Below are 10,069 nucleotides of genomic sequence, written 5' to 3'. Positions count from 1 at the left end.
TCATAGGGTCTGCCCTGCTGCCCCCGATCATGAGAGTGGCCCTCCGCTGGACTCTCTCCATGCTGTCAACATCCCTCTTGAAGTGCGGCACCCAAAACCGGATGCAGTACTCCAACTGTGGCCTGACCAGTGCCGCATAGAGGGGGAGGATCACCTCTTTGGACCTGCTTGAGATGCATTTGTGGATGTATGACAAGGTACGGTTGGCCTTCCTGACTGCATCCCCACAATGCTGCCCCATGTTCATCTTGGCATCAATGATGACTCCAAGATCCTTTTCCACCTCTGTACTGAAAAGAAGGGAGTTTCTCAACCTGCAGGTATGGTGCCAGCTGTTCCTCCCCAGGTGCATCACTTTGCACTTGTTGGTGCTGAATCCCATCCTATTCCCATCTGCCCACCCTTGTAACCTGCCTAGGTCTGATTGCAGCCTATTCCTCCCTTCTAGCATGCCCAGAACCCCCCACATCTTAGTGTCATCAGCAAATTTGAGCAGGGTGCTTTTTACCCTCTCGTCCAAGTCACTGATGAAGATGTTGAACAGTACAGGCCCGAGGACCAAGCCCTGCGAACCCCACTGCCCACATCCCTCCAGGTTGAAAATGACCCATCTACCACCACTCTCTGGGTGCGGCCCTCCAGCCAGTTCGCGACCCAATTGACTGTGTTGGTGTCGACACCACAGCCCCCCGGTTTCTTAATGAGAATGGAGTGAAAGTGTCGAAGGCCTTCCGAAAGTCCAGGAAGATTATGTCCACTGCTACTCCTGCATCTAAGGATTTGGTGATCTGGTCATAGAAGGCACCAGGTTGGTCCAACAGGACCTGCCACTAATGAACCCGTGTTGGTTGCCCCTAAGCATAAGTGGGATTTCATTCTAATAACAGAAAAACATGGGTTGTAGGTTCTTTTTTTTAAATCCAATGTCACAGGGGCACTCAGGTGCCCTGTTCCTAAGAAGGGAGAAGGCCAGCTGCCAATCTCCAGGGGCAGCTCAGGTGCCGGTTGCTGGGGCAACCGGGTTGGTCATGTGACCAGAAGGGGGCAGGGCCGGGCCTTTATAAACAGCCCAGGCTGAAGCCTAGGGAGCAGTTCCCTTTTGGCAGCCTGAGGTGCAGGAGCTCTGCAGGAGAGCTGACCAGAGCAGAACTGATTGTTGCAGCCTGACCACCCAAGCAGCTACAGCATGGTGAGGGTGGAGAGGCCCCTGACTGGGGGGCCTTTGCAAGACAGCCAGGTGGGCTTAGATATTATGTTATAGCCAGGAGGCTTATTGTTGTGTTTCAGCTGTTTGGCTTATGGTTCTGTTTAGTTACTGTTACACCAGAGGACTGGGTGAGGCTGTAGGGGCACGAGGAGGCCTCACGGGAGCTCCCCAGTAATCTGGGGGTTCCTGGTGTCCAGTGGGGCACAGTGAGCATTGCCAGGTGGGCACAGCTGTTCCCGCCAGTGGGGCGCAGTGTTGAGGGGTGTTGACCCCGGCCCGGCGGGGCGATACGCGGAGAAGCCCCAGTAAAGTGAAAGAACCTGATGGTGTTCCAGGGGGCCAGGTATGGCCATGGCCACCTGAGCCCCAACTGGGGTAGGACTGGAAAAGGGTCCTGGAGGGGCTCCACAGTGGTAGGGACTCCGAAGGGCCAAAGGAGCCAGGTAAGGCTTAGGCTGCCTGTGCCCCATTGGTAATTGATAGAAACCCCAGCAGGGGTATGGACTGGAAAGGGTCCCGGAGGGGATCCATAGTAGTGGGGACCCCGAAGGATCAAAGGGGCCAGGTAAGGCTCAAGCCACCTGAGCCCAACTGGCAAGAGTACGGTCAGTAAGCCCGAGAGGGCTAATAGATATAGGGGCGCTGGTTGCGTGACAAGCCCAGGGGCGCCAGACAAGGGGCGCTGGTGGCGTGACAAGCCCGGGGGGCGCTGGGAAGGGTGTGGAAAAAGAAAAGGACCTGATAACGTCTGGAAGAGCAGTGAGGCTTGGGGTGTGCTAAAGGGGAGGTAGGAGGTATGCATAGCCTATAGGGCTGGGGGTGCACCAGGTCACACCATACAGAACAGGGAATAGTACAAGCATAGAACAGTGTCCAGGGTGATAAGTGGCAGCCTCCCTTATAGAACCATATACCAACAAGATGTGGTGGGTGAGAAAAGAGGGTGCTGGATCGCCCTAATTGAGCATGGCAGGGGGCGCTAGTGGGATCACGGCCGCTCCTACACCCCACCCCGTGACATCCAAAAATTGGGGAATTCTTTTTATCAGGGAAAATGAGGATCCCTGCTTATTAATAATTGGTATTAGTAAATACATTTTAAAATAATTTTTCCATCCCTATTTTTACAGTGAACATTTGTAATCATGAACTTATTTTCTTTCTTTCTCTCCATTTCTTTTATGCAGTAGTTTCTCATGATTGGTTTATTTAAGAATTTGGCTTCCATAGATTTCATAGACATTAGGGCTGGAAGGGACCTTGGAAGATTATCGAGTCCAGCCCCCCGCCCAAAGTGCAGGAAGTCAGCTGGGTTCATAGGATCCCAGCAAGATAAGCATCCAATTTTTTTTTTGAAGGTGTTTGAACCACCTCCGATGGCAGGCTATTTCAGACCTTGGGGGCTCGGACAGTAACCTTATGTCCAGCCTGAAATGATCTTGCAGTAGTTTATATCTGTTGATGGCTTGAAGGCTTTGATTTACTGACAGATGTAATTAACTTAATCCAATTAGATATTTCCACATTGATAAATCCCTTGTCACTAAATAGGCACTTCATCCTTTAAAATACTGATGCATCAAAATCTGTTACAAGTACTATGGTGTATATTTTGACATACAAAGGACAGTAGTACATCACGGACCTTTTAATTAAGCTCAGGACACTTGTCAGTGAGGCTGTAAGGGACCACGACCCCAAGGACAGCGGAGTTCCAGAAGAGTGGTTACTTCTCAAGGAAGTGATCCTAGATACACAAGCTAAGGCTATTCTGTCTGAAAGGAAAATCACCAAAAGGGAGCAGCACCCCCCTTGGCTCAGGAAGGAATTAGTGGATCTCCTGCATCTAAAAAGAAAAACCTACAAAGGATGGAGGACAGGATCCACCTCCAGGAAGGAATATTCTGCACTGGTCCAGTCCTGCAGGGAGCAAACCAGGAAAGCCAAGGCTGTGATGGAACTCCAACTGGCTGCTAGTATCAAGGATAATAAAAAGTCCTTTTTTAGATATATGGGGAGCTGAAGGAAAAGCATAGGCAACATTGGACCCTTGGTAAACCAGATGGAACAACCCACAACTGGTGCCCAGGAAAAAGCCAACATACTAAATGGGAAATTTGCATTGGTCTTTCACCAGTTACATGGCATGCACCTATCCATGACAGGGAGACAGGAAGGCCTGGGTGAGGGAGATTCCTTTCCCTCCATCTATGCTGACTTCATGAAGGAATACCTTGAGAGGCTGGACAACTTCAAGTCAGGTGGCCCTGACAGTCTACACACCAGGGTACTAAAAGAGCTGGCTAGCATCATAGCTCAGCCCCTGGCATGGTTTCTTGAGAACTTCTGGCACTCTGGAGTAGTGCCTGAAGATTGGAAGAAGGCCATTGTGGTGCCTATCTTCAAGAAAAGGGGGGAAGTGGATACGGCAAACTACAGGCCCATCAGCCTGACCTCTATCCTGTGCAAGGTTTTAGAAAAGATTATCAAAGAGGCCATTCTTAATAGACTGGCTGAGGGATATCCAGCATGGATTTGTTGCAGGTAGGTCTTGCTTTACCAATCTTATTTTCTTTTATGACCAGGCGATCTATGGCCTGGACAAGGTGGAAGAGATTGATGTCATATAACATGACTTTAAAAAATCCTTTGATCTGGTATCCCATGATCACCTCTTGGCAAAACTGGCTAACTGCAGCCTTGGGTCCACCATGATCTGCTGGCTATGGAATTAGCTCCGTGGTCAGACCCAGAGGGTGGTGGTTGATGGAAGTCAATTGTTGTGGTGCCCTGTGACCAATGGTGTCCCTCAAGGACCTGCCCTTGGACCTGTTTTGTTTAACAGCTTCATTAACAATGTAGACACTGGTATCAGAAGCAGACTGGTCATGTTTGCCAATGATACCAAATTTTGGAGTAAAGCATCCATACCTGAGGACAGGAGGGCAATCCAGGCTGACCTTGATAGGGTCAGGAAATGGGTGGATGAGAACTTGATGGTGTTTAACATCAAAAAAATTCAAGGTTCTCCACCTTGGGAGGAAAAACCTGCAGCATCCCTATAGGTTCGGCAGTGCTACGCTGGCTAGCACTATGGAAGAAAGGGACTTGGGGGTCAGGATTGACCACAACATGAACATGAGCCTTCAATGTGATTCTGTAGCTAGTAAAGCAAGCAAAATGCCGGCTTGCATCCATAGATGCTTCTCAAGCAAATCCCGGCGCGTCATTCTCCCATTGTACTCGGCCTTGGTGAGGCTGCAGCTGGAGTACTGCATCCAGTTTTGGGCTCCACAATTCAAAAAGGATGTAGAGAAGCTTGAGAGAGTCCAGAGAAGAGCCACATGCATCATCAGAGTCAGGAAAACAGACCTTATGACTAGAGGCTGAAAGCTATGGGACTCTTCAGCCTGGAAAAGCACAGCCTCATGGGTGATCTGGTGGCCACCTATAAGTTTGTAAGCGGTGTTCACCAGGATCTGGGGGAACATTTGACACAGTCAAATGGTTATAAACTCCTCCAAGAGCATTTCAGGCTGGTCATAAGGAAGAACATCTTTACTGTCCGAGCCCCCAAGGTCTGGAATAGCCTGCTATTGAAGGTGCTTCAAACACCTACTTTGAATGCCTTCAAGAGAAATTGGGATGTTTATTTTGCTGGGATCCTATGACCAGCTGATCAGCCTTGGGGCAGGGGGCTGGACTCGATTATTTTCCAAGGTCCCTTCTAGCCCTAATGACTATGAAACTATGAATATGTTGACCATCATGTTTGCTATATTAAAAAGTGCCATGATATCTTTTATAGGCCAAATTAGGCATTGTTGATCCCACCGTGGCCTTATATAAGTTATACTTCATTGATTTTGCTATTCCTTGAGGAAAGTTCAAAGATCAGTTTTTGTATCATATTTGTCCTATGTGCAATCTTATAGTTCTGATGCACCTTTCAGCTGTTAATTATAAAGCCATTCCAAGGACAATTCCTGGTTTGTATTCTGGATGAAAGCAAGACAAAATTTAGCCAGAATTAATGTAGAATAACATACATTTTTTTTCAGTAACTTCTAGTGAAAAACACATTGCATGTTCATTTCTGTTGCAAGTAGCCTGGCCTTATTACTAACTTGTCTTCAAGCTCAAGTTCATGTGCTCTTTTTATCATGGCTTGTAGATGTGTATTTCTAATTTATCTTTTTGGTATTCTATAAAATAACTTCCTGAACATTCCTATCTGTTGAGAACAGAAAAGCCTACACTTTAAGTCTAAGCTTAGGAACAAAAAGAATTAGCTGATGCTATCTAGTGAATAGGCTTCTTCCGAATGAGGAGAAAAATGATAATACCGTTTTAATAAAAATCTCCTGGCAGGATCAGATTTTAAATTCTGCAGAAAATGTCATGTCTTTTTTTTGTCTAATGAAGCCACCTAGATTAGATATATGGAACCTCCATCATGTTTTTCTCTCTAATATCATACATCAAATAGAATTTTGAAAATAATTTACAATACAATAAACTGATGATGTGTTTTAATCTTCATTGAATAATTTATAAAAGCAAACTGGTCTGTCTCATCTGTGATGAAACTGAAGATACATTTGTAGGTTATTAGCAAGATTATTTAATGAATTTTCAAATGACCATTTGTTATGTTCCCAGGCTTTTTCTTCTATTTGGTAAGGTTTATGTAATTTATTTTTTATTAGAAATAAGGGAGAGCCAATTGTCAATCTGAAAAGCTTGCATACTAATACCTTATTCAAAAAGTTTGTTTTTTGACAATGTATTAGAACGGTTGTGTACCAGTAAAGGAAGGAAAAAAGCTTACTTTGTGAAGTGCTGTAAAGGATGTGGTGATACATAGCCAAAAACTGAACATCTCCAGATTTTCAAAGGTGCTTCAATTTGGTTCATACCATATCTGTATTATGAATGCAATAGGAATATATTTATTTCCTTCAATATGACTTTACTAGTATGAACCACTGAAGCTCACTTCCAACAAGAAGCAATTCTCCAGGTGATAGATCAAGAGTTTCATCAGTTTTCATCAGAGTTAAAAGACAAATGCAATGCATAATCTTTGAAATTGAAGTCCATCCCAAAGCACTAATGAGCATAGGTGACTGGTAGGGCGTGCACGTGCTCCCCTTGAAGGTGTTGGTGCCCCCTCCCCCCAGCCAACGTTGATGCTATCAGTAGGGCTGATGCTTCCCTGACAGGGACACTGCCTTCGGTGGCTTCTGTGGTTTCCCCCCCAAGATTCAGGACGCACCAGTCACTCATGCTTATGAGTCTTGGATTTCATGTCATTGGGGAAAAGTGGATGGTTGACAACTTTGAAAATCAAGCTACCTATTAGAAATATGGTCTCAGTTGCCTGACTACACACAGTCACCTTTGAATTTAGGCAGAACTCTTATTTCATTCCAAAGAAGTATAAATGTTGTTTACTCAGTTTTGAAGTATCTAAGTCATTCCACAACATGCTGAGGTAGTTAGCTTAAGTTGGGTTGGTCATTTTTAGACTGATCAACTTTTTTGAATTTCTGTACAGTTCATACTTAGATGGACCTAACTAGGGATCTAAGTGTAAGGTCTGCACCCAGACAAACTTAATGGCACAGACAGAAGTGACAAATTTTGCCCAATCTGGCTACAGAAAGGATCCTATAGCTATGACCAAACTCCAGTGCATGACTGCAGACAGCTCCAAAAATGGCCAGCCAAATTAAAATCTGACCCATCATTGCATGAAATATCAGATGTAGATGTTTCAAAATGTAGTGTTTTCTGTAACTTGTGTCTGTGGAGCTCCCAACCTGTCACTATTTTCAGAATGGGAGTGGGGAAATGGGGAAGAACAAGGTCCCTCCTCTGCCCCTCACATCTCATTCTGAAAACGGCGAACACTGGCAGAAAACCACGGATGTTGCTATGGGAAGCTGGCTACAGGCTCCCAGCTCACAGCCATATTCCCTTCCCTCCTGAAACCAACAGTGAACTTGTTTTTGGTTTGTGGTAATGGTTAACTCAGAACACTTTGCAGAAAATGTTCTGAGTTACAGCTGGGAGCTGCACTTCTGCTTGCACCCTAAGTTAGATGAGGTAGCCATTTTTAAAGTCATTTAACCTCCCCTTAACCTCCTTGAATATCTGTATGTACACTCAATCACAATTCAACTTTACAGTGTGCACATAATTGTTCTGTGTAAATCCTGAAACTGTAGTTAACTCAAAGGTATGACTAACAACTATATGTTGGCATATTGAGACCAGCAAAGCAATGGTGCTTAAAAACCTAGTGATCAAGGCACCAATCCACAATATGATGGGGCCTGAGAGACCCTGAGGGGTGTTGAACCCTGAGTACCTATATTACAAGACTGAAAGCTAAATACCAAGCTACATATCAGACAGGGCTGAAATTACCTACCTGTTGTACTAAGGGCACTATTCATCCCAGAAGAAAGCACTCTGAGGACAGAAAAAAATACAAGCACAAGGAGTACTGACTCAGAAAGCTGTATTTGGTTGCTGCCTTGCTGTGTGAAGTGAGCTTTATTTGTGCATTTTGCATTATAGGGCCATTGGGAAAACTATGTAAACAGAACTGGGAGCAAAACCTGGCTTCTTCACATAGTTATCCATCAGCTTGAAACTCCCTTGCTGTTGGGCTAAATAGAAGCTGAGACTATCCTATTTGGAAACCCTTTGAATGGAAGTCATCATTACTTTAGTTTTCCATTTATAAAATGCCTTTTGGAAGACTTAACAGGAAGAGGCATGTCCCTGTGTTTGGAGAAAGGAAAATCAAGCCTGAGGAATTAGCAGGGGCAGATCTCAATGTTTACCTTTTTAAAAAAGAAAGCCCACATGTGCATTTAGTCCTCTGTTAGTGGCCCAAGCCACCACAGTCATGAGACATTTCTGGCCTATTTATGGAAAAGGGGAAGCTTTATGTTGCCACCCACATAGATGTCTTTGTATTCAAATTAAAATACATGCTGTGGTGTGTGTGGCTTATGCAATATGGGAAAGGCAGAATTCTGAGTGTATGGAAGCAACCCTAAAATAAAAGTTCCTGCTAGGATGAATGTAGAACCATGAGCCTCTGGAATAACCCAGAATCTATCTGTGGAGGCATCTAAATGCTGCCTATTGAAATGAATGGGAGATATGTGTTGTTCAGGAGGGCAAAATACAATATACCTTTTGGGGTTTTGGAGTTGCATATTAGTTCACCTTTGGAGGTATATTATAATTTAATGTCTACACAGGTGAAGTAGGTGGTCTTCCTGATTTGGGTCATCTAAATCAGGACTTCACCAGAAGTTAAGCATTAGACACCTAGTGTGTGAAATATAATTTACCCCTCTTTGTGGAGATAAATAGAATGCTGTTTCACTTTATGCCATTTTTGGCATGTATGTAGTTTGTGATCGTACTCCATGTGAACTGTGGATGCACAGCCATCCACATAACTACTGAGCACATACAGTAAGCTGAACTTACTGTATGTAGAGAAGGAAGGAAAGGTGGGGGTGTGGCACTCTATGTCAAGGAGCACTACACATCCTCTGCCAGCAGAATGGGATCAGAGGAAGGGCAGGCTGAAGTGCTCTGGGTTAAGATTCAAGGGGACTGTGGAGAGGGTGATTTGATGGTGGGGTCTACTACAGACCCCCCCAACCAAGGGGAGGAGCTGGACCGGGAATTTTTGGGCCAACTTGCAGAGGCATTTAGGGCAAGGAATGTAGTTGTCATGGGTTATTTTAATTACCCAGACATCTGCTGGGAGGAACAGTCAGCCAGGACAGACCGTTCCAGGAGGTTCCTAGCTGAGATACAGGACCTCTACTTAATCCAGGAGGTGCACAGTCCCACCAGAGGAAACACCCTGTTGGACCTGGTCCTGGCCACAGGCAATGACCTGGTAAGGGGCCTCCAGGTTCTTGATCACTTGGGCAATAGTGATTATCGCTTGCTGGAATTCAGCATCCAGCACTGGGTGTCAAGCACCTGCAGCAAGATGGTATCCCTAGACTTTAGGAGGGCCAACTTCAACAAGTTGAGGAAACTAGTGGTTGAGGCGCTGGGGGCCTTGAGGACAGGGGAACTCAGTGTCCTGGATGAGTTGTCGTTCCTTAAGGAAACGATACTCAGGGCCGGGGGGAGTCCATCCCAACAAGAAGCAAGAGGGGCAAGAGTGCCCGGAAGCCTCCCTGGCTCACCAAGGGTGTCCGGGAATGCCTGCTTGCCAAAAAGGTGGTGTACACCCAGTGGAAGGGGGGGTTCTATCTCCAAAGAGGAGTATACCTCCTCTGCTCAGGCCTGTAGGGGGGCTGTTAGGAAAGCTAAGGCAGATATAGAGCTAGGACTGGCGTCCAAGATCAAGGATAATAAAAAGTCCTTTTTCAAATACATAGGGAGGATGAAGAAGGTACCGGGTAATGTGGGACCCCTGCAAAATACACTGGGCAATCTGGTGGTTGTGCCAGAGGAGAAAGCGGAACTCTTTAACCAATTCTTCATGTCCGTTTTCTTGTGCAGGGACCGGGACTTCCCCGCTGGGATGCCAGATGGGCTCGAGGGGATGCCAGATGGCCTCCAGACCTCAGGTTGGGGAGGACTGGGTTAGAGAGCTTCTGGAAGGGCTAGACATGTTCAAGTCAGTGGGTCCAGATGCTCTCCACCCCAGGATGTTAAGGGAGCTAGCTGGGGTTATTGCAGGGCCCTTGGCATGGCTCTACAAGCACTCTTCAAGCTCAGGCCAGGTGCCAGATGACTGGAAGATAGCTAATGTGGTCCCCATCTTCAAAAAAGGGAAGAGGGAGGACCCTGGGCAACTATAGGCCT

General features: G+C 46.0%; 1 long non-coding RNA gene across 1 annotated transcript in view; it reads right to left on the bottom strand.

Annotated features, from left to right (window-relative positions):
* The window catches only part of LOC109306174, a 13,903-nt gene that overhangs the window by 476 nt on the left and 3,358 nt on the right, over positions 1-10,069 (bottom strand). The gene's annotated exons all lie outside the window — the stretch shown is intronic.

The sequence above is a fragment of the Crocodylus porosus genome, unplaced genomic scaffold (genome assembly GCF_001723895.1).
Source record: "Crocodylus porosus isolate Cpor-Errol unplaced genomic scaffold, CroPor_comp1, whole genome shotgun sequence".
Taxonomy (NCBI): Eukaryota; Metazoa; Chordata; order Crocodylia; family Crocodylidae; genus Crocodylus; species Crocodylus porosus.
The sequence above is the reverse complement of the archived record's forward strand: the minus strand, read 5'-3'. Positions and strand labels throughout refer to the sequence as shown.